Below are 24,591 nucleotides of genomic sequence, written 5' to 3' on the forward strand. Positions count from 1 at the left end.
ATATGTGTTCTCTTTTTTTTTTTTTTTTTCATTTTTTATTTTTCCGAAGCTGGGAATGATGAGGCAGTCAGACAGACTTCGGCATGTGCCCAACCAGGATTACCCAGCATGCCTACCAGGGGGCGATACTCTGCCCCTCTGGGGCGTCGCTTTGTTGCATCCAGAGCCATTCTAGCGCCTGAGGCAGAGGCCACAGAGCCATCCCCAGCGCCCGGGCCATCTTTGCTCCAATGGAGCCTTGGCTGCAGGAGGGGAAGAGAGAGACAGAGAGGAAGGGGGGGGGGTGGAGAAGCAAATGGACGCTTCTCCTATGTGCCCTGGTCGGGAATCAAACCCGGGTCCCTCGCACGCCAGGCCAATGCTCTACCGCTGAGCCAACTGGCCAGGGCCAAGTTCAGTTACTTTCAAAGTATTCCCAAAGCATTATTTTTGCTAAATATGTTCTCATTTTCCTACCTTATAAAATAACCTCTGTTTTATTCCATAAATTTAATTCTTGGTATTTAATTCTAATCAGCTAATACCAATTAGATTTCTACCTTACTTTATACTGTTTTAATTCTGTAGCTATGACTATGAAGTCATCTGAATAGAGAGAAATAAAATAAAATTAAGAATAGAAAGTGAACCTGACCAGGTGGTGGCACAGTGGATAGAGTGTCAGACTGGGGCACATAGGACCCAGGTTCAAAACCTCGAGGTCACTAGCCTGAGCGTGAGCTCATCTGGCTTGAGCATGGCTCATCAGCTTGAGCAAGGATCACTGGCTTGAGCATGGGATCATAGACATGACCCGATGGTTGCTGGCTTGAGCCCAAGATTACTGGCTTGAGCAAGGGGTCACTTGTTCTGCTGTAACCCCCTGGTCAAGGCACATAGAAGAAAGCAATCAATGAACAACTAAGGTGTCACAACAAAGACTTGGTGTTTCTCATCTCTCTCCCTTCTGTCTGTCCCTATTTGTCAGTTTTTGTCGGAAAAAAAAAAAAAGAATAGAAAGTGGCAGTTGGCTCTTAACAAACATAATTAATTGCTGTATTAAGTCTGAGCTTACAAATAAGCTGCTAGATCCAGAAATGGGAACATGAACATTGAATGAATAAAAAAGAGCAAGTCAAACTTGAAGTTACTGAATATACTCACTAAGAAAGAACAAATATATATATAAATCCAAGTTTAACTGCACTCAATTTTTCTTTACACTTTAGCAGAGTACTTTGTTTGACAGAATTTAAACGTTGTACCTACTGTTCAAAGAAAAGACAACCACTCCACATCTAAAACCAAAATAGTATGTAAAAAGAGCCATGCTGGTCTTTGTTGATTCCATATTGGATTGTTAGGTAATAGGAGTACATTGAGCTCACCCTTAGAAGTGTGTTTGCTAGACTGTTCTGGAATACAATTAAGTAAGTAAGGCAGGAGTCAGGAAACTTTTTGGCTGAGAGAGTCATGAACGCCACATATTTTAAAATATAATTCCGTGAGAGCCATACAATGACCCGTGTATGTTATGCATTATCCGATAAAAATTTGATGTTGTCCTAGAGGACAGCTGTGATTGGCTCCAGCCACCCACAGCCATGAACATGAGCGGTAGGAAATGAATGGGTTGTAATACATGATAATGTTTTTTTATATATATATATTTTTTTGTTTGTTTGTTTGTTTGTTTGTTTGTTTTTCTTTTTGTATTTTTCTGAAGCTGGAAACGGGGAGAGACAGTCAGGCAGACTCCCGCATGCGCCCCACCGGGATCCGCCTGGCACGCCAACCAGGGGCGATGCTCTGCCCACCAGGGGGCGATGCTCTGCCCCTCTGGGGCGTCGCTCTGCCAGACCAGATCCACTCTAGCGCCTGGGGCAGAGGCCAAGGAGCCATCCCCAGCGCCCAGGCCATCTTTGCTCCAATAGAGCCTTGGCTGCGGGAGGGGAAGAGAGAGACAGACAGAGAGGAAGGGGGGGGTGGAGAAGCAAATGGGCGCTTCTCCTATGTGCCCTGGCCGGGAATCGAACCCGGGTCCCCCGCACGCCAGGCCGATGCTCCGATGCTCTACCACTGGGCCATCCGGCCAGGGCCTAGAAATACGGTTTTTACCAAGGTTTTAGGTGATTGTGCCACTACCACCACAATAGTACAGCTTTTTGACTGGAGCTTCACTCCACTGTGTATATGATGAACAAAAACAGAGTAATATAGCATAAACTTGGAAAACTGAACTAAGAACCAGTGCAAATAGAAGGGAGACAGAATTTGTAATCTAAACATAAATGGATTGATTTATGTAATGAAAATACAATGAACACAACATTCTCCAAGGGATATTAACAAGATGAAGAATATTATTAAACCATAATATTCAAAATATTTGGGATGCAGTCCAAAGTTACTGCCTGGGTTTTGGTTGGCAGGGAGGGGCTCCCCATAGTATCCTGTAGTTAAGTGAGGCTGAATACTGCTCAACAGTCACATGGTTGAGTGGGAGGGCATGTTCAGCATCTGGGCAGGGCTATAGGTTGGGCTGCTCTGTTGCGAGAAAGGGGCTGTAGACTGGTCTGTGTGGTTGTAGACTGGTCTGTGTGGTTGCCTTCAGCCCCTGTTTAGACTCCTTGGTTGTTTGAGAGCAGAGGCTTTAACCAACAGCAAACCTGGCTGCCAACTTGGCTTCCTGCCTAAATAAGACTGTAAGATGGGCTCCTTGGCTGCCTGGATTCTCTGGTCAGGGTCCTGGCTAGGCTGGACTGGAGGCTATCCTCAGCAGGTAGGTGGGGACTGCCAAATCTGCTTCTCTGCCAAGGCAGAACAGTAGAACAGACTCAGTGGCTGGCATCCTCTCATTGGATGGGGACCCAAATCAGGCCAATCAAGCTTTCGGGCCAGATTGAGCCACGGGCTTGGCTTTGCAGATGGGTAGAGCTTCTGACTGGGATCTCTGCTTGAACAGCACTACACCTCTGGCTGTAAGGTGTTTCATGTAGTACCTAGACTCTTTGGCCAGGCTGCTAGTTGGGTGAGAACTGAACACTAAACTCAGCAGTTGGGCCTCAAATATACTTCACTGTCCAAGCAGAGACCAATGACTAAAGCTCCTATTGTAGCCATGCTCTGTGAAGTAAAGAAAGGTCTATTTTAATGATCAGAAAAATACAACTTTTCAACACAGATATAAAAATTATAACAGTCCTGGACAGATAGCGCAGTTGATTAGAGCATCGTCTGGAAGAATAGAGGTTACTGGTTCAATCCCTAGTCAAGGCTCAAACAGAAACGGATTGATATTCTTTTTTTTTTTTTCATTTTTCTGAAGCTGGAAACAGGGAGAGACAGTCAGACAGACTCCCGCATGCGCCCGACCAGGATCCACCTGGCACACCCACCAGGGGCGGTGCTCTGCCCCCCAGGGGGCGATGCTCTGCCCATCCTGGGCGTCGCCATATTGCGACCAGAGCCACTCTAGCGCCTGAGGCAGAGGCCACAGAGCCATGCCCAGCGCCCGGGCCATCTTTGCTCCAATGGAGCCTTGGCTGCGGGAGGGGAAGAGAGAGACAGAGAGGAAAGCGCAGCGGAGGGGTGGAGAAGCAAATGGGCGCTTCTCCTATGTGCCCTGGCCGGGAATCGAACCCGGGTCCTCCGCACGCTAGGCCGACGCTCTACCGCTGAGCCAACCGGCCAGGGCTCTCGGATTGATATTCTTGTTTCTCTCCTTCTCTCACTAAAATAAATAAATAAAATTTAAATATATATAACAAATAGTAAACAAACACACTAGAAATAAAAAAAACAGTATTTAAAACAAAATTATCATTGGATTTTTAGCAGGATGAAAACAAGAGAGGAAAGAATCAGTTAATTTGAATGCAGATCAACAAAAATGATGGAATCTGAAGAAGAGAAGAGAAAAAGAATCTCAGAGATCTGTGAGACCATATCAAAACCAGTAATAATAATATTGTCAAAGCTTAAAAGTGGAGGAGATGGAGATTAGTCAGAAAAAACGTTTGAGGTAATAATGACCAAAATTTTCTCAGAGTTGCTAAAAAAACTAAAATTTTCAGGCTCAGAAAATTCAGCACACTCCAAATATGACAAACCCAAAGAAAAGCATGCCCAAATACACTATCAACACCAATACCTCAAAAGCAGCCAAAATAGATAAATAAGAAATAAATAACACATTACATACAGGCAAATTATATTTTAAATAGACTGGAATAATTAAGAATGTATATTATAATACCCTAAATCAGCCACCAAAAACAATACAAAGTGATTTGGAAAAACCCAATAGTTAAATGTAAATGTGATACTAAAATATCCAACTAATGCAAAAGAAGGTAGGAAAGAGGGAACGGAAAAGTTTAAAAACTATCAAAGGAGACCCGTGTTAAAAATAATTACAGACATAAATTCAAACACAAATAATTTTTATTAAATGCAAGTAATTTTTAAAAAGCCAAAGACCTGGTCTGTCATATTCAATAAGAAGGATCTTTTTATTAGAAACATACTTTAAATACAGGGCATGGCAAAAGTAGGTTTATTGTTGTGCGTTGTTGCACAATAACATTGACCACAGTACCATTATCACACTTTAAAATGAGTAACTACCAGCCCTGGCAGGTTGGCTCAGTGGTAGAGCATCAGGCCTGCATGTGGATGTCCTGGGTTCGATTCCCAGCCAGGGCACACACAAAAAAAGTGACCATCTCATTCTTCACTCCTCCCCTTTCTCTCTCTAACTCTCTCTCCCCCTTCCCTCCTGCAGCCATGGCTCCATGGTCAGGGCACTGAAATAGCTCGGTTGCAAGCATGGTCCCAGATGGGCAGAGCATTGCCCCAGATGGAGGTTGCCAGGTGGATCCCAGTTGGGACGCATGCGGGAGTTTGTCTCTCTATCTCCCCTTTTCTCACTTGGAAAAAAAGGAAAAAGAATTTAAATAATAAGCCCTGGATGGTTTGCTCAGTGGATAGAGCGTCAGCCTGGCATATGGATGTCCCGGGTTTGATATCCCGGTCAGGGTGCATACAAGAGTAACTCAATGTTCCTGTCTCTCTCTCTCTCTCTCTCTCTCTCTCTCTCTCTCTCTCTCTCTCTCTCTCCTTGCTGCTTCCCCCCCCCCCCCCGCCAAAAAAGTGCACATTCAACACATTTGGATTTAGGTAAGTATCATGCATCTTAGTATCTCCTATTTCTTTTTCAGAAAAATACATTTTCTCTATTCTTCTATAACCTATTTTTATTTTAAAAAACAAAATTTTGCATTCTTAATATATAAAATTATGTCAAATGAAATACCATATGTGATAATCTTTAAGACTTTACTTTTATATCTGAAACCTACACTCTGAAAGCAATTCCTCAAAACTCATACAGTTTACAATTTACTTCATATGCATGAAAAGAACCTACTACATCTTCACTCAGCTTTTCTTCTGAGAAAACTGTTAATTCAATTCCTAATAAAGAAACTGGTTTTGGACATTTACAGGGAAAAAAAAAAGCATGGGTTACCTTGGCAACTGGAGCCATGTGCCATCTCTCAGAACAGCTCCTCCTACACTCAAGTTTCCTAGGTAGCAGATGCATATATGCATTTTATAAAGACAATTGGGATAATGGGACAGATATTACCCTGTTCAGTCCTGCCTGTAAAAGCCTCCACTGAAAAGACGCACTTCTGTAACAAGTAGGACAGTAATTGGAGTGAAAATATTAATTGTGCAATGAGGTTTCTTTCTCTAATTCAGGATTAACAGTTTGATCAAGGTCCAAAAATATTTAGGTGTTCATAAATTTTTTTTTACAGGTGGAATAAACCTCCATCTACTTTACTTCCACCACTCCATCACCAAGTGAGCTCATATATGTTTCTAGCTACAGCTAAAGGTAAGTTGCAGATGAACACTTTCAAGGTAATAGCAGTGACTTCATAGTTTACCAGCACTCCGCCATGAAAGCAGAGAGCTAATCTTTTATCTCATATGAATGGAAGGAAACTTGATTCATCCTGAAATTGGTTGTAAAGTATCACATTTAAAACACCTAAACAAAACTTGTTTAGATATCTAGAAAATATTGAAAAATAAGTTATAAATAACCTAAAGTAAATAAATATTTACAACTAAAAGAGAAGTTATTGAGAAACAATTATATATAGTATACACACAGGCTTATTTCCTGGGTGTAGAGATGGACAGAAAAAAAATTTTAATTACTTTACATCATGCAGAATCTATTTTGCTAACATGAAATTATTCAGAAGATATCAAATTAAAAAGATGTTTATTATTATTAAATGAGGATACAACCAATGCAAAATTTTCTGGCTAATTTGGAATTGTTACATCAAATATTATTTTTAAAAAGTATTTTTGAAACCTTTTTAAATTCTTACTTTCATACAATAGGAGCTCCTATTCTCAGACAAGCAGCACCTATTTTGTCACAACACAAGTATAGGTATATATTGAGTTACACACAAAGAAAAATAGAATTTATGTATAGTAATTAATCAGCTCTGTAACACTGCAAATTTTAAACTATGTGCAACTAGAGGAGTTTAAGCCTGATTTTGGAATACTTAGTGGCAGATCTTTGCAACTAGAACTTAAAGCATATTATAACACACTTATTTTAATACCCTTATTGCAATTTTATATTGTGATATATTCTAAATCTGTTTATTTTTGAACCAAAATTGAGGCAACTTTTTGAATAAAAACTTGAAACAAATATTTTAGAATACTTTTTCAAGTAAAATCTCTCTTTGTCATACACACACAAACACACAGAACCTCACATACAGTAATTACAGTATTCTTTTCATCCAATCACTTTTATTGGATTAATCAAAAAAACTGTTTTTTTCTAATGCATCATAAACATTTTTTTTCAGGTCAACACATGTAAAACAATGTACTTAATTTAATATACATTTTTACTTAAGTGTATACATTTAATGTAAATTACTTAAATATTTCTCTTTGATTGATAATTCACTTAATTTGCTGCAGTTGTATACACAACACAAAACACACACACATTTGTGCTTTTTAAATATTCTGTGCTTCTAATTAGAGGCAGGATGCAGGAGTCGAGAATTAGTCTTGGAAAGTGATTTTGAACTTTGGGTTACAAATAATTTAGCAACAGAGGTTTCTTAAACTTGGAATTGTTAGTTCAGTGCATGATATGGGATGACAAAATACTCCATTTACAAATTTTCTTGTGTTTTGGTGCAAGATTTGCTAAGTTTGTTTTCACCTATATCCTTCTAATTTTTTTAATTTAACTTTTCAAGCTTTAAATGAATTACCATGACTAAAAAGCTAAATAATAGGAAGCCATTAAAATGTATTATTACAGAAAAAAAAGGTGTGACTGAATTAGATGATGAAAACTCACACTATGTAAAAGTTTAATTTTGAAATTCTCTAATTCTATAACTGCACTTTGGGGTATCTTGATTTGTGATTTTATTGATGGTTCATCTGTTTTTTTTTCTTTTTAATTTATTTATTAAATTTACTGCATTAAATGTACATTGATAAATCAGGGTACATATGTTGAAAGAAAACATCTCTAGATTATTTTGACATTTGATTGTGCTGTGTACCCCTCCCCCAAAGTTAAATTGTCTTCTGTCACCTTCTATCTGGTTTTCTTGTGCCCCTCCCCTCCCCCAACCCCTCTCTCCTTCTTCGACCCATCCCCCCTCCTCCAACCCCCCACCCCTGTTGCCATCCCATTCTTGTTCATGTCTCTGAGTCTCAATTTTATGTCCCTTCTATGTATGGATTCATATAGTTCTTAGTTTTTTTCTGATTTACTTATTTAACTCCGTATAATGTTATCAAGGTCCATCCATGTTATTGTAAATGATCCGATGTCATCATTTCTTATGGCTGAGTAGTATTCCATAGTATATATGTACCAAAGCTTTTTAATCCACTCGTCCTCTGACGGACACTTGGGCTGTTTCCAGATCTTTGCTATTGTGAACAATGCTGCCACAAACATGGGGGTGCATTTCTCCTTTTGGAGCCGTTCTATGGTGTCCTTGGGGTATATTCCTAAAAGTGGGATAGCTGGGTCAAAAGGCAGTTCGATTTTCAGTTTTTTGAGAAATCTCCATACTGTTTTCCACAGTGGCTGCACCAGTCTGGATTCCCACCAGCAGTGCAGGAGGGTTCCCTTTTCTCCACATCCTCGCCAGCACTTATTCTGTGTTGTTTTGTTGATGAGTGCCATTCTGGCTGGTGTGAGGTGATATCTCATTGTGGTTTTAATTTGCATTTCTCTAATGAATAGTGATGTTGAGCATTTTTTCATATGCCTATTGGCCATCTGTATGTCCTCTTTGGAGAAGTGTCTGTTTATCTCTTTTGCCCATTTTTGGATTGGATTGTTTGTCTTCCTGGTGTTGAGATTTACAAGTTCTTTATAAATTTTGGTTATTAACCCCTTACCAGACATATGGTCAAATATGTTCTCCCATTGTGTAGTTTGTCTTTTTATTCTGTTCTTGTTGTCTTTAGCTGTGCAAAAGCTTTTTAGTTTGATATAGTCCCATTTGTTTATCCTGTCTTTTATTTCACTTCCCTGTGGAGATAAATCAGCAAATATATTGCTCTGAGAGATGTCAGATAGCTTACTGCCTATGTTTTCTTCTAAGATGCTTATGGTTTCACGGCCTACATTTAAGTTTTTTATCCATTTTGAGTATATTTTTGTGAGTGGTGTAAGCTGGTGATCTAGTGTCATTTTTTTGCAGATAGCTGTCCAATTTTCCCAACACCATTTATTAAAGAGGCTGTCTTTATTCCATTGTATTTCCTTACCTCCTTTATCGAATATCAGTTGTCCATAGAACTGTGGGTTTATTTCTGGGTTCTCTGTTCTGTTCCATTGATCTATATGCCTGTTCTTATGCCAGTACCAGGCTGTTTTGAGTACAATGGCCTTGTAGTACAACTTGATATCAGGAAGTGTGATTCCTCCCACATTATTCTTCTTTTTTAAGATTGCTGAGGCTATTCGTCTTCTCTTTGGGTTCCATATAAATTTTTGGAATATGTGTTCTATATCTTTGAAGTATGTCATTGGTATTTTAATTGGTATTGCATTGAATTTATAGATTGCTTTGGGTAAAATAGACATTTTAATGATGTTTATTCTTCCTAACCATGAGCACGGTATATGCTTCCACTTGTTTGTATCTTCCTTTTATCAATACTTTGTAATTTTCTGAGTACAAGTCTTTAGTCTCCTTGGTTAAGTTTACTCCTAGGTACTTTATTTTTTTTTGGTTGTAATTGTGAAGGGGATTGTTTCCTTAATTTCTCTTTCTGACTGTTTATTGTTGGTGTATAAAAATGCCTCTGATTTCTGAGTATTGATTTTATATACTGCTACTTTGCTGAATTTATTTATCAGGTCCAGTAGCTTTTTGACTGAGACTTTAGAGTTTTCTATACACAATATTATATCATCTAAAATAATGATAGTTTTACTTCTTCTTTTCCGACCTGAATGCCTTTTATTTCTTCTTCTTGTCTGATTGCTGTGACTTGGACTTCCAGGACTATGTTAAATAAGAATGGTGAAAGGGGGCACCCCTGCCTTATTCCTGATCTTAAGGGTATTGCTTTTAATTTTTGCCCATGAAGTATGATGTTGGCTGTGGGTTTCTCATAGATGGCTTTTTATCATGTTGAGGTATGTTCCCTGTATTCCCACTTTGCTGAGAGTTTTGATCATGAATGGGTGCTGGATTTTATCAAATGCTTTTTCTGCCTCTATTGAAATTATCATATGTTTTTTCTCCTTCTTTTTGTTTATATGATGAATCACATTGATTAATTTGCAAATATTGTACCATCCTTGCCTCCGCAGAATAAATCTCACTTGATCATGGTGTATGATTTTTTCCATATATTGGATCCGGTTTGTTAATATTTTGTTGAGGATTTTAGCATCTATATTCATCAGAGATATTGTTCTATAATTTTCTTTCTTTGTGTTGTCTTTGCCTGGTTTTGGAATCAGAATTATGCTTGCCTCATAAAAGGAGCTTGGAAGTCTTCCTTCCTCTTGAATTTTTTGAAATAGTTTGAGAAGTATAGGAGTTAGTTCTTCTTTGAATATTTGGTAGAATTCTGTTGTGAAGCCATCGGGCCCAGGACTTTTCTTTGTTGGGAGTTTTTTGATAACTGTTTTGATCTCATTTGTTGTAATTGGTCTGTTTAGGTTTTATGATTCTTCCATATTGATTTTTGGAAGATTGTATGTTTCAAGGAATTTGTCCATTTCATCTAGGTTGTCTAGTTTTTTGGCATACAGTTCTTCATAGTATTTTCTTACAATATTTTGTATTTCTGTTGTGTCAGTTGTTATTTCTCCAGTCTCATTTCTAATTTTATTTATTTGAGTCCTCTCTCTCTTTTTCTTGGTGAGTCTACTTAAAGGTTCATCAATCTTGTTTACCTTTTCAAAGAACCAGCTCCTAGTTTCATTGATTGTCTGTATTGTTTCTTTAGCCTCTATGTCATTTATTTCTGCTCTGATCTTTATTATTTCCTTCCTTCTACTACATTTGGACTTTACTTGCTGTTCTTTTTCTAATTCTTTTAGATGCAGGGTTAAGTTGTTTATTTGAGCTTTTTCTACCTTCTGAAAGTGTGCCTGTAGTGCTATGAACTTCCCTCTCAGTACTACTTTTTCTGTGTCCCATAAATTTTGAGTTGTTGTATGCTCATTGTCCTTCATTTCTAGGAATTTTTTTATTTCTTCTTTGATCTCATTCTTAATCCATTCATTATTTAACAACCTGCTATTTAGTTTCCATGTGTTTGAGAATTTTTGAGCTTTTCTATTGTGGTTCATTTCTAGTTTCATGCCATTGTGATTGGAAAAAGTGCTGGATATGATTTCAGTCTTCTTAAATTTTTTGAGAGCACTTTTGTGCCCAAACATGTGGTCTATCCTAGAGAATGTACCATAAGCACTTGAAAAGAATGTATATTCTGCTGCTTTAGGGTGAAATGTTCTGAAGATATCTATTAAATCAAGTTTATCTAGTGTTTCCAATAAGTCTGCTGTTTCTTTGTTAATTTTCTTTCTTGAGGATCTATCTAGTGATGTTAGTGGGGTATTGAAATTCCCTACTATTATAGTATTGCTGTTGATCTCGCCCTTTAAATCCATCCAAGTCTGATTTATATATTTGGGTGCTCCTATATTAGGTGCATAGATATTTATAATAGTTATATCTTCCTGTTGGATTACTCCCTTTATCATTATGTAGTGGCCTTCTTTATCTCTTACTATATCCTTTGTTTTAAAGTCCAATTTGTCTGATATAAGTATTGCTACCCCAGCTTTTTTTTATTTCCATTTGCATGAAATGTGTTTATCCATCCTTTTACCTTCAATCTATGTGTATCTTTTGTTCTAAGGTGTGTCTCTTGTAGACAGCATATGTATGGGTCCTGTTTTTTTATCTATGCAGCTACCCTATGTCTTTTGATTGGATCATTTAATCCATTTACTTTTAAGGTTATTATTGATATGAAGTTGTTTATTGCCATTTTCTTCTTTAAAGGTGTATTCCTTTTTTGCTATATTCTTTTCCCTCTTTGATCTGTTTACAACAGGCTCCTTAACATTTCCTGCAGCATTGGTTTGGTTGTAATGAATTCCTTGAGTTGTTTTTTGTCTTGGAAGCTTTTTATTTCTCCTTTGATTTTAAATGATAGCCTTGCTGTATAAAGTAGTCTTGGTTGTAGGTTCTTCTTCTGCATTACTTTGAATATTTCTTGCCATTCCCTTCTGGCCTCAAGTGTTTCTGTTGAGAAGTCAGATGTCATCCTTATGGGGGCTCCTTTGTAGGTGATAACTTTTTTTTCTCTTGCAGCTTTTAATATTTTCTCTTTATCGCTTAGCTTTGGTATTTTAATTATGATGTGTCTTGGTGTAGGTTTCTTTGGGTTTCTCTTTAATGGAGTCCTCTGTGCTTCTTGGATTTGTGAGAGTTTCTCTTGCATTAATTTAGGGAAGTTTTCAGCTATGATATGATTGAACAAAGTCTCTATCCCTTGTTCTTTTTCTTCTTCTTCAGGAACCCCTATGATGCGGATGTTATTTCTCTTCATGTTGTCACAGAGCTCTCTAAGGGTCTCCTCTGACTTTTTGAGTCTTTTTTCTCTTTTCTTCTCTGCTTTCATGCCTTCATTCCAGTTGTCCTCCAACTTGCTGATTTGATCCTCAGCTCTATCTATCCTGTTTTTAATTCCTTCCATTGTGGTCTTTATTCTGATATTGTATTTGTCATCTCTGACTGATTCTTTTTTATACTTGTGTTGGGCAGATAAAATGTATTATGCTCACTTTGTTAAAGAGGCCGTTGCCCAGGTGATATTAATGTGTGTTGAGAATTGTAGCCTGGGGCTTGGTTTTGGGATTAAGCCTTTCCCACCCTTTTTTGATGTAGGGTGGTACAATCCAATCATGCCTCAGAGGTGACTTGGTATTAGAGACTTCCCTACTTTGTATATTGGATTAGAGGTTGTGAAGCTACAGTATAAAGTGGGGGCAAAACCGGAGTTTGCGCTCTTGGTTCCTGGGATGATTAGCATGAGAGAGTAGAGCCAGCAGCGGAAGGAGGCCATGTGGAGGAGGCCAGGAGAAGCAGCTAAGATGGCGGAGTGCTGAGTGAGATGCCAGTTTGTGTAGAGTTTGTATCTGGGATAAGGAAGGAGATGAGGAACAGAGGAGAATAAATCTGGTGAGCTAGAAACCTTTGATTCTAGGAAACTCGGATAAGTCAGTAGCTTTGTGAGCACTGAATGTGATTGGGTTTTGGAGCCCAGTGTGTATTTTTTACTTGCCTGCCGGGTGCAAGCTAGGATTAAAGATGACAGCCCATCTGCTTTTGGCTCCTTTGTTTCTTTACCGACTGTCCAAATCCAATGCGAACCTGCATAGTCCAGAAGGCTGCTGTGATAGTGGCCCTGGCTGTGGCTTCTGGCTTTACAACTTGCTATTTCTTTATTTAGGTGTTCATAATGACCATCCATTTTTGTTTTAAGATCCCTAAGCATCCTTACAATCATTATTTTGAACTCCGCATCTGGAAGTTTGATTATTTCCATATCACTCAGTTCATCTTTTGAAGGTGTCTCTTGTGGTTTCATTTGGACTGCACTTCTTTGTTTTCTCATTGTCTGTTTTTGGGTTTTTTATTTGTAGAGTTAGTTGAGTCTAGGCTTGGTGTTTTCTGCCTCCAGTTTTCAGTTATTTCTAGGTCTTCTTGGGTTGGTATCAGCTGTTATCTGTAATCCACTTTTGGATTTGGGCAGCTTTGAAGTCTTGATTTGTTTGTTTTCTTAACAGGTGATATTCTTTTTACTGATCTCAGCAGGGGATTCCTTGAAACTGTATCCAGGAGTGCGGTGGGTGTAACCTGAGACCCTGAAGGCCTCTTTAGCCAATTAATCTCTCTGGGGGCAGGGTGTTTTCTCAGCTTCAGTAGGGGGAGGTGTATCTCAGATCTCCATGGAGACCTGAGTTACTGCCCCTCCTCCCCACTTCTTGTTTTCAGCTGTGTCTTGTTGTGCTGATTGGAGCTGGATAGATGTCTGGAGATCTCTGATCCGGAAGCAGTTCAGCTCTGTTTTGTGAAAGGTTCAGTCCCTCCTCCAGCTATGGCTGCCTCCAGCACGAATGAGTCAGCGTTTTTAGTTCATCTCCTGCATTCCTAGCCCCTCAGTCTGTCCCTCTCCCTGTCCTTTCCACTTGGGAGATAAGCTGGTCTTTTCAACACACCTCAGTCCCTGGTCGCCAGGCAAGTGGCTGTGAGCAGTAGTTTCTGCCCTTTTCCCTTGTGTGAGATCCCCTCTGGGTTCTCAGCCTCACCCCCCCCTTTGTTCCTGTAAGCAGGGGAGATTCAGGCGCTCTCTACCAGGTTTTTTGTGACTTCTTCTTTGCTCCTTGGATTTTGAGAGCTGTTCTTATAGTTTAGAGTTGGTTTTTCATGCTGATTTTTCCTAAATTGATTTGTATTCCAGTTTGGTGGTGAGAGCTGGGCGTCTGTGCGTCTACCTACTCCGCTGCCATCTTTTCAGTCTCCACCTTCTCGATTCTTATAGCACCTGTTTACAGAACCTTCACGCCGCATCGCTGACCGCCTCCCTTGCAGTCGGGGGTGGGGGACAGTGTGGAGGTCCCCACAGCCCTTCTCACCGCGGTCCTGACTGCTGCCTGTTTCATCTGTTTTTATTAATATAAATTGATATTTTGTACCAGAATGGAACATAATAAAGAATATAATTTTGCAGCATCTACATTTAGTAAAACATTTAAAAGGTTAATTACAAGAGATTTCTTGATAAATTTTATCATGTAAAAAAATTGTTGAAGAAATATACTCTACATCGAAGCAAAAATAATATATGAGCTCTGTACTTTTTATTGATTGATTTTAGAGAGACAGACAGAAGGGATAGAGATAGTGAGAGAAAGGAGCATTTACTTCTTGTTCCACTTATTTGTGCATTCAGTGGTTGCCCACAGCCTTGATGTTTCTTGATGACGCTCTAAACAACTGAGCTAACTGGCCAGGTCCTAAGCCACATGCTTTGCTATATTAAATTCTTTATTTTATTGACTTTAGAGAGAAAGGAAGGAAAAGAGAGAGGGGGGGGAGGGAGAGAGACAGGACCACCCAGTTGCTCCTGTATGTGCCCTGACCAGGGATCAAACCAGCAACCTCTGTGCTTTGGAGTAATTCTTTAACCAACCAAGCTATCTGTCCAGGGAACAACATACTTTATAAATTCTTGTTCTTATTCATGTGTATATTCATTTTCTTCCTCAGAATTCTAAATCCAACTTTCCATCTTCTATTTACTAAATCAAAACTGTAACAGCAACAATAGACATTTACTTAGTTATTTAATTATCTAGTTAAATTTAGTTTTAGTTTGTACTAAGCATTGTGTTTGACTTGCATTAGAGGATCAAATATCAATTATTAATATCTATTACTTGATTATCTTGTTAAACTTTTAGTTTTATTTCCAATATACTTTATTAAATAATTCTGTTTACATATTTTTGTACATAACTATGGCTTAAATGCCATCTTCTGGCTATTTCTGTGATATGTTTTGTTTTTTTAACTAAGGAGACAAACATGTGTAAAAACATAGGAAAATGAATAAAACAAGGAAAGGAGAATCATAGTCATGCATTGCATCATGACATGTCAGGCCAATGATAGATGACAGACATAACAGTGGTCCCATGAGATTATAATGGAGCCAGATTTCTTACAAGCAATAGAAAGATACATGGTTTAGGAGAATTATTTTCTTTGATGGGAACCATATATGTGGGCTTGGTAATATATCCCCTCTCACTCATAGCACCTTGGTTATGGATGCACAGACAACATCCTTCTGCTGTTAGCCACTTACCTGTTTCAGCAGAGTAGCCTGTCCAGCACTGCATGTTCACAGGGCACTACAACACCCCTAGACCTAGCTTGGTGATCTCCAGGGTACAGTGCTACAAATTCTTTGTTGAGGACCTAAGACACAGGAGCTATCTTAATAAATATTAAGGGCCACTACCACTTTTGTAAAAGCTTTTGTGGTAGCTTGGAGCAGTTTTTCCCTGTACTTTGGAAATATTTTTCAGAATGTAATGTTGTAGGTAGAGCCTAGATAAGTGAAGAAAAGATAAGTTTTATTTCTTTAATCAAGTTAATGCCAGAGAAAGTTCTTTGTGCCAGATCGGCTCATTGAAATAAAAATAAAATTATTTTCCAAAGTAAAAATATTGAGCTGTACTATTTTTAAAAAATCTTTTATTTCATATGTATCTTTTCAATGTTTAGATATATTTAGACTCAGAAATAACTTCATTGTGTTGCATCTGCCTATAGTATGTAGTAGAGCAGTGTGCTATACAAGCTTGTAGCCTAGGAACAATAGGCTATACCCATGCAACAGGAAGTATACTCTAATAAGTTTGCATGACAAAATTGCCTAATGATGCATTTCTCAAGACATACCCAATTATTAAGTAATGCATGACTATACAAACATCTGGTTTGATTATGTAGAAGCAGTTCATATGCTGATGGGTTATAAAACTATTCATCATTTATAATGAATAACTAGTTGCCATGCAACATAGGGATTCCCAAGAAAGAATGTCAGAGCAATCTGTGTACGTATTTTGCCATAGTTAAATTTTATCTTATGGTGAATAACACTAAAATTGAGATCATAACTGATGGACATATTTAATTTAATACACTTCTAATTATTACTGTTGGGCTTGTATATCACTATATTACATTTAAGAAGGGGATATTTGAACTGAACAAAAGATATTAATTTAGTTTGGTAAGTTAATTAACTTTTATGGGATGCTGCCAATAGAATCTCTTATTTGAATAGGTTATTCAGACATTTTTCCTAAGCCTTTTTTCATCTCTAAGATACTCTAATTCTCACTAGGCAGTGTTATAATGCAACCATTATTAAAGTCTTTGTATGGTGCTGAACTTTGTCCCTTTTAAACCATATAAATTCCATTAACCACAGATAGTAACTTTTTACTCCCTTTTAGCAGAATGGTTAATCTTTAGCCAAAACTGGCAGAGTAATATTCTTTAATTTATTAGAGCTATGGTATAATTAAGATACATCTGGCTATTTAGGCAACAGTATATATTTCTTACATGAAAGTGGTAACCAAGCTCCAAAAAATTTTTTTTTAAATCCATTTGTAAGTTAAATGAATACATGATGGAAGAAAACAAGAGTGTCACAAAACACATTTTCAATTTGGCAGCTTATTGAAGTGCACATGATACATCTTTCATTAATCTATTATGAGACTGAAATTGGTCAGAAAATCTGAATGGCCATAACAAGCTACAATTGTGACATTTAAAAATATAGCTATTAGGTTGAGTGAAACACTGACTTGGTGATCTGGAGACACATCTGTTATGAGGACAGTTCACTAACTGCAAGGAAAGACATTTTGTGGACAAACTAAATTAGCATTCAATAGCAAGGCTCCTGGTTATAGGTTCAAGATGATGGAGTAAGAAGATCTTGAGTTCACCTTCTCTCATTGACACCAAAACTAAAACTACATATAGAACAGCAATATGTGAGAATCACCTGAAGACTAGCATAAAATATATTTTTTGCAAATACAAATGTAAAGGTAAAGCCACACTGAGATGGGAGGAAGGAGCAGAGACTCAGTGTTGCCGAGACTCACCTTAGCCTCCACTCCCTATGCAATGACCCAAAAGGGGGAGGGATATTACAACAGCGAAGATCCCATCCCAAAGAGCAAAGAAGGTCCATGCTCTAGGTTGTGGGACCTGCACCAGTAAGCACTCCCATAACCTGGCATTCAAAACCCAGCAGGGCTTATGTCTGAGAGGGCCAAAGGTTTTATTCTTTCCAAGTCTCAGAGCAGAGGCAGCAGCTTGAAAAGTATCTGGTACGTACATGAAGGTGATACATTGACTAATTTTAGGGCAAGAGCTGGAGTATCAGGGATCTGTTGCAACTTTCTCCAGTGTCAGACATGCTGGTTGACACCATGTTTTCTATCTTTCTTTAGTCTCTTTCCAATTAGCTGGTCTGACCCTGGCAGCTGCCATTTCTGTCACTCTCCATTAAATTTGATAACACCATTCACCCTGCCCTGGCATTTCCCTGAGAATCCACCAAAGCTGGCACCCCTTCAGAGTGGTTCCTATGATACCACACCCAGTAGACAACCTCATCTGGCACCAGTACACAGGAGTATGTCTGCAACAGTCCAGACTGGGCCTCACATATAGCTACAACAAAAGTCTGCCCTGTACACCAGCAACAGTCACGGGTAGGTCTCACAGTCAATGGGGGTCAGGAACCAGCCTCACCTGCCAGTGTATCTATAGCATTTATGGCCTAACCATAACAGGAGATCACACTAGTCCACCCAAGGAACTCCTCAGAAGCACCTGGCTCCGGTAGCACTGGTGATTTCACCCCTAGGTCCCACCCACAAGACGTCTTCTAAATAAGGCCACTATTTCAAGACTAAGAGACATAGCTGATCTATACTTAAAAAAAACAACAGGTGGTGGCACAGGGGATGGAGCGTCAGACTGGGACGCCGAGGACCCAAGTTCGACACCCCGAGGTCACCAACTTGAGCCCAGGCTCATCTGGTTTGAGAAAGGATCACCGCCTTGAGTCCAAGGTTGCTGGCTCGAGCAAGGGGTCACTCGGTCTGCTGTAGCCCCCGGTCAAGGTACATATGGGAGGTTAATCGATGAACAACTAAGGAGCCACAATGAAGAACTGATGTTTCTCATCTCTCTCCCTTCCTGTCTGTCTGTCCCTGTCTGTCCCCCTCTCTGATTCCCTCTATCTCTGCCACAAAAGAAAAAGAAACAGATAAAAAAAAATAGAGGTAAGCTGTCTACTAGATAAAGAATTCAAAGTAATAGTCATAAAAATGCCCATCTAAATCCTCAGACAAGTGGATAAACTCAGTGAGAACATCCACAAAGAGATTAAAATTGTAAAAAAAATATCAAAACTGAAAAATATAACAATTGAAATTTCAAAAATGCTCTAGAGAAAAATCAACTTCACATCAGACAATGCAGTAGAAACAGAATGCTTTGGATCAGCAATCAGGAAGACAGGATAGTGGAAATCACCCAGATGTATGATCAAAAAGAAATAAAAAGAATGAGAATAGCATAATGGACCTCTGGAACAACATCAAGCATACTAACATTCAAATCATACATGTTACACAAAGACAAGAGAAAAAGCAATAAAAAACTTTTTTAGGAAATAACGGCTAAAGATTTTTTCAATCTGGAGAAGGAAACAGACGTTAAAGTCTAGGAAGCACAGAAAATCCCAAAGAAGATAAACCCAAAAAGATTTATACCAAGACATATCATAATTAAAATGTTAAAAGAGAAAGAGACGATCTTAAAAGCAGCAAGAGAAAAATAACTAGTTACATACAAAGTAATGCCCATAAGATTATTAGCTAATTTTTCAAAAGAAACTTTGCAAGCATAATATATTTAATGTAATGAAAGAAAAAAAACACTTGCAACCAAGAGTACTCTACCTGGCAAGATTATCTTTCAGAATTGAAGGACAGATCAATTTCCCAGACAAGTAAATGCTAAAGGAGTTAGTTCATCACTGCTAAAAATGCATTACAAAAAATATTAAAGGGAATTTTTTAAGTGGAAAAGAAATGGTCAAAACTAGAAATAAGCCCTGTCAAATTGGCTCAGTGGATAGAGAGACATTCCCAATTCAATCCTCATCAGGGCACACGTGAGAAGTTTCCATATGCTACTTTTCCTTTCCTTTCCTGCTTCTCTCCCGCTTCCCCTCCCACAGCCAGTGGCTCAATTGGTTCAAATGTCGGCCCTCGGTGTTGAGGATAGCTTGGGTGACTCGAGCATCAGCCCCTGACAGGGGTTGGTGGGTGGATACCAGTTGTGGCACATGTGGGAATCTGTCCCTCTCTCTCCCCTCCTCTCACTTAAAACAAAACAAACAAACAAAAAAAAAACACTAGAAATAAAATACATAGAAGAAAAACAATCTCACTAATAAAGCAAACATATAGTAAAGGTAGTAGACTAACCACTTATAAAGCTAATATGGAAACAATTAAATGACAATAAGTAAATACCTATTAATAATTACTTTAAATGGAAATAGACTTAAGTACTCCATTCAAGAGAGTTGGTGACAGAATTGAAGAAAAAGAAAGACTCTTACATATGCTGCCTACATGAGCATCACTTCAGATTGAAAGATACATATACACAGATTGAAAGGAAAAACATGAAAAAGATATATCATAAAAATGGAAACAAAAAATGAAGAAAAAAAAGACCCTGGCCAGGTAGCTCTCTTGGTTAGAGCATTGCCCCAGTACACCAAGTTTGTGGCCTCAATCCTTGTTTCAGGTACATGTAAGAATCAACCAATGAATGCACACTGATATTTCTCTCTCTCTCTCCCTCTCTCTCTGTCTTTTCCTCTCTTAAAAAAGAAAAAGAAAAAAAGAAAAGAAAAAGAAAAAGCTAGGGTAGCAGCACTTACACCAGACAAGAAAGACTTTAAAACAAAAGCTATAACAAGAGGCAAAGAATTACACTTCTAGGCCCAGCAATTACACTTCTAGGCACTATATGAAGAAAACAAAATACCAATTCAAAAAGATATATGCACATCTATGTTCACTGTAGCATTATTTACAATAGCAATAATATGAGAGCAACTTAGGTATCCAGTGACATGAATAAATAAACGGGGCTTAATGCTTTTACTCACCAGAATCCTTCCAAAATCCATTCTGTTGGTCTCAATGTAACTCATTAATATCTCTGCTGAATGATATTTTATTGCATTACTATACCACAACTTATGAATTTGTATTGTTTCTCCTTTTTTTTCGTTAATACTAGATGAGAACGTACTTTCATACATGGTGCAGTGGGCAAAGGTTTCCATGCAAGTCATTGAATGGAATTATTGAGAACAAGAAATGTAAATATTTAGTTTTCTAAGAAGGTGCCAGGTTATTTTCCAAATGGTTGCACTGGTTTACATTCTCAGCAGAAATATATGAGATCATGGTTTTGCTATTTGACACTTAATTTCCAGTACCTGTTTTTCTTTTAATTTATATTTCCCAGTTTAACACTGACTTTCAGCAGCTTTGTGTTTTTTTTTGGTACACTGACTTTATGTATGTCTTTGGCCTATTTTTTCTATTAAGCTGTTTTACATTTTGATTGATTTTTAGGAGTTCTTTATGCTTGGCATGCCATAACTTTATTGAACATGTATGTATACATGAATATACACACTCATATCTTCTCTCAGTTTGTGGTTTATGATGTCGTTCACCAGGCTAATCACTTTGGGGTTCCAGACCATAGGCAAATAAGGAAGTCTGTACATGTGCTAGCCTAACAGCACGTGGTTATAAATCTTTTTGTCGTGGACCTGTCACAAGGAAATGAGGGAAACATCCCACAAACAAGCCGTATTTGATTTGCGATGAATGGCTTTAAGCCAACTCAGAACTGCCTATGCCATAAACATCTTCTAATTCTAAGAGACAATTTACTTTTTCCAGCAGGTTCACTTACTATGAAAAGTATTGTTTCCTTGCTGTTAAATAGGTCACTTCCCTGCAGGATGTTTGAAACATGAAGTTTATCAGCACCATCTTGTAAAAATATACAGGTGTTAATAAAATCATTGCTGTGAACTTTATGTGTTCTTAACAATACTACTTAGTGCAGAGTGTATATAGTTTGCCCAAATTTTTAACAGTCTGGCTTCAATCCTCTAGCAACAAAAGCTTACTGAAATTACATATTTTTTTCAGAAATAATTTTTGATTTTGTCAATAAAAATGCCCTTCAATTCAAATGTTAAATTAACAATATAATTTTGCTTGACATCTGGGTTAACATTTTACCTATCACAGGCATACATTCAGATTTTGAATCTTAGACATATTTAGTCTCTGAATCACATTTTGAAGCCTTTCAACATCAAATGTCAGATATAATATAAAATAATATATATCATGTTTTATAGTCAGAAAGTTTGGTTTTTCAAAAAGAGAGAAAAGAAAGAGTTTTGGGGAGATGTGTAATATCATTATTCTTACAACACAGCCTCCATGAAACATTCTTCCTGCGCTCCATACATCTCCACTAAGCCAGCAGATAGCTGGGAGAATGCCACTTACTCTGTGTTCCCTTCCTAATGACAAGGACATGCTTCACATGACACTTCTTTCTCTGTAGTATTACAGGCATAGGGAGGAGAAGTGGAGAGGCTGTGAATTGCAACAAACTGAAATTTTCCAAATTCAACTTGTTTCCCCTCTTTCTGTTTTGAATCTTGGACATTGCTTTAGGAGAAAAGTGTCTGGAACCTTCCCTTGATTCATCTTAATCTAGCCCTTATATAGAAGTGCACTGGGAATCGTGGGACAGATGATCAAATATTAGAAAGTTATCAGTGCTGAAGTGGATTCAATGATTGACTTAACACAAGAAATAGTCACCTGACCAGATGATGGCACTGTGGATAAAGCATTGGCCTGGGATGCAGACAACCCAGGTTCAAAACCCTGAGGTCGCCAAATCGAGCAAGGGCTCACTGGCTTGAGCACAGGGTTGCTGGTTTGGATGTGGGATCATAGACATGACACCATGGTCGCTAGCTTGAGCCCAAAGGTCACTAATTTGAAGCCCAAGGTCGCTGGCTTGAGCCCAAGGTCACTGGTTTGAGCAAGGGGTCACTGGCTTGGCTGAAGCCCCCTGTCAAGGCACATATGAAAAAGCAATCAATGAACAACTAAGATGTCACAACAAAGGATTGATACTTCTCATTTATCTTTCTCCCTTCCTGTCTGTCCCTTTCTCTGTCTTTCTCTTAAAAAGAAAAAGAAAAAAAAGAATAGCAATATTCAAGTAGACTCTTAATCAACACTGGGAATAGGATTATAAATTGAAAAGTAACACTCACCCTGCTAGCCAGGTATGTATCTACCTAGTTCCCATTATCTAATAAATTATTATGTTTGCTAATTATATTGCATGATTATTTTTCATTTTCCCTTCTTATTTTTACTTCCAGTAGCTCAGCTTAAGTTATATTTACTTCCTTCTTAGGTTTTCCTGTTAATTATATCTGTCTGAGCTTCCCTTTTCCAGGAACTGTATTCTCTAATGCAGCCTACAATTAGGTAGGTTTTCTACAGCTTTAATCATGTCATTTACTACTTAATGTTTTCTAAATAGTTCCCTAACATCAAATTCTGATGGCAGGGAGATTGAAAGGGCAGTAATTTCTCTATAGACTGACAACTTTGACAGTGCTCCAGAATGTATACTGGAGAACCGAGCATCTGAAGTATCAATAATAAAGTCTTTCTCTTTGTGCAATTAAAATGATTTACTTTAATATTTTTATGAATTAAATAATGTACAATAATGAAGTCAATATGCATAGTATTATTTTTAAAAAAAATGAATAATAAATCCAATTCACTGGGCAATGTATCATCTGCACCAAAATTACTCTTTAAAATAGGTTTATTTCACAATCCCTAAATATGTGGAGTCTCTACAGGTACCCAATAGCCTGGGTAAGTCTAGAGATCATCCTTCCCTACCAGATAATTTTAAGATTCTAGACATTACAACTGGTAGTATTTCATTGCATGCCTACAAATGCATGCCTTTCACAGGCAAAGGAACAAAGAATTGTCTTTCCTAAGAAACAATGAATGGGGAAATTACAAGCCATTGTATATACAAATACAAGACAAACATACCTCATTATTAAATATGAAATTCCCAATCAAATTTAGATATGTACATACAAAATAAAAATGTAGTTGTATGACATGTTTGACTTTTTTACTAAGAAGGAATCTCCTGTATTAATACCAAAGTATTATTTTGATTAAAAATTTATAGGGTGACATTGGTTAATAAGATTATATAGGTTTCAAGTGTACATTTCTAAGATACATCATCTGTATATTGCATTGTGTGCTGCAATGAACATAAGGGTGCATATATCTTTGCAAATAAATGTTTTCAATTTTGAGGAGGTTAATGAATCATCTGGTAACTTTATTGTTATTTAATTTAATTCTACTTAGAAAATTAAATTTAATGGGGTGACAGTGATCAACAAAAGTACATAGCTTTCAGGTAAACATCTCTATAGCATTTGAACTGTTGATTGCATTGTGCGTCCATCACCCAAAAGCAAATCATTTTCTGTCACTGTATATTTGTCCCTCTTTATTCCCCTCCCCTCATCCCCTCTCCTCACAACCCCCCTCTAGTAACCATATCTCTCTCCTCCATGTCTTTGCCACTGCAAATAATGTTGTAATGAACATGAAGGTGCATTTGTCTTTGCATGCCAATGTTTTCAAGTATTTTGGGTAGATACCCAGCAGAAAGATTGCTGGGTCATATGGTAGTCTTATTCTTAATTTTTTGAGAAACCACCATACTGTCTTCCATAATGGCTGTTCTAGTTTACATTCCCACCAAAGTGTATGAGGGTTCTTTTTTCTCCACAGCCTCTCTAATATTTGTTATTACCTGTCTTCTTGATAATAGCCAATTGAACAGGTTGAGTTGGTATCTCGTTGTAGTTTTGATTTGCATATACCTAATGGTTAGTGAAAATTAGCATCTTTTCATATTGCTGTTGGCCATTTGTGTGTCTTCTTGGGAGAAATGTCTGTTCAGGTCCTCTTCCCATTTTTTTATTGGATTATTTGCTTGTTTGTTGCTGAGTTTGGTGAGTTCTTTATACATTTTGGATAATAGTTCCTTAGCTGTTATTTATAAATATCATCTCCCATTTGGTTGGCTGATTTTTTGTTTTGTTGTCAGTTTCCTTTGCAGTGCAGAAACTTTGTAGTTTGGAATAATTCCATTCATTGATTTTGCCTTCACTTCCCTTGCC

This window comes from Saccopteryx bilineata, chromosome 6 (genome assembly GCF_036850765.1).
Source record: "Saccopteryx bilineata isolate mSacBil1 chromosome 6, mSacBil1_pri_phased_curated, whole genome shotgun sequence".
NCBI classification, from domain to species: domain Eukaryota; kingdom Metazoa; phylum Chordata; class Mammalia; order Chiroptera; family Emballonuridae; genus Saccopteryx; species Saccopteryx bilineata.